Source organism: Rousettus aegyptiacus, unplaced genomic scaffold (assembly GCF_014176215.1).
Source record: "Rousettus aegyptiacus isolate mRouAeg1 unplaced genomic scaffold, mRouAeg1.p scaffold_m13_p_15, whole genome shotgun sequence".
Lineage (NCBI taxonomy): Eukaryota > Metazoa > Chordata > Mammalia > Chiroptera > Pteropodidae > Rousettus > Rousettus aegyptiacus.
The window spans coordinates 49,649,804-49,651,134 of NW_023416290.1; the positions used below are offsets into that span (position 1 = coordinate 49,649,804).

General features: G+C 39.7%; 1 pseudogene; it reads left to right on the plus strand.

The window, feature by feature from the left end:
* Positions 1–232: 232 nt before the first annotated feature.
* On the plus strand, positions 233–351 carry LOC118612348 (annotated as a pseudogene).
* The last annotated feature ends 980 nt before the right edge of the window (positions 352–1,331 follow it).

Sequence of the window (1,331 nt, forward strand, 5' to 3'; positions counted from 1 at the left end):
GAGTATATTTGGGGTAGGAAGCAGATAGAAAAATGAGATGAGGAGAAGAGTGTTGAGTGAAATTTGGAGGAATAAAAGGATTTCCATACTTTACCCAAGTACCCGGTATGAAACTTTGTTTAGGTCGCTGGATGCCAATAAGAGAGAAGTGGGAGAAGGAAGGAGGGAAAAGAGAAGAGAATGACAGGCAAGGAGAGATTTCCAGTGAGAAAGCTCTGTAAAAGAAGGCTGAGTCTATGGCCATGCCACCCTGAACGAGCCTGATCCCTTCTGATCTTGGAAGCTAAGCAGGGTCGGGCCCGGTTAGTACTTGGAGGGGAGACCACGTAGGAAGACCAGGTGCTGTAGTCTTAAAAAAAGAAAAAAGAAAAAAAGGCTGAAAGTGGAAGATATTTGAAAAAAAAAAAAAGTCTGTTTATTTCCATAGAGCAATAGAAAAACACGCTTTCTCAGTATGTGAAACTCACTGAAGCAAATGGCAACCTCATTTTCTTGTTTAATGACGTATATCAAATGAAACTCGTATGGTGAGAACTTCATCTATAGAATGCCACATAGTCTGGTCACACACTCTCAGCATCTTCTCTTTAAGGTCCTCAAAGAAAAACATTTAATTTTTTTGCCTAAATGTTTTGTGCAAATAATTCACCCTGAACACAATTCTTATTTGAAAGGATCAGGTGCAGGTGTATCATCAAGGGGCAATGTGACATCACTGTGAACTGTGAACTGCATGGAATCTGAAGCCTGATAGCCTGGGTTCAAAATCCCAGTTCCACTCCTATTTTACTGTGACCTGGGCAACATACTTAACCTCTCTGTGCCTCAGCTTCTCATTTAAATAATAGGAAAAAGAAAAGTACTTCCCTCATAGGGTTGTTGGGAAGATTAAGTGAGTTAGTCCATGTGCAGGGTTTAGAGCAGAGCCTGGCATATACGAAGCATTAGGTAAGTTTTAGTTATTATAAGGTGGATTTTAAAACGCTTTTACTTCATGCCTCCTTTCAATATCACTTGGAGTAGTTATAGTTCATTTGTTTCTTCTTAATTTGTTTCTCTGTTTTTTTTTTTTTTTTTTTTCCACACAAACCCTCTCTTGAGAAGAAACAAAACATTCCGGGTAAAATATTTGGAAGTGTTCGTTGCAATCACTAACTTTGGTACCTCCTCAGATATGGTCTTAACACTCTTAATTAGATATTGTTTATATGCAGCCTTGTCTTTCCAAAGAATGCCAAATTCTTCATGGGCAAAGACTCCCATGACTTCCCCATGTGCCACGATACCTCACAGGCTGTAGACCCATATAGCAGGTGTTCGGCAATCCATGC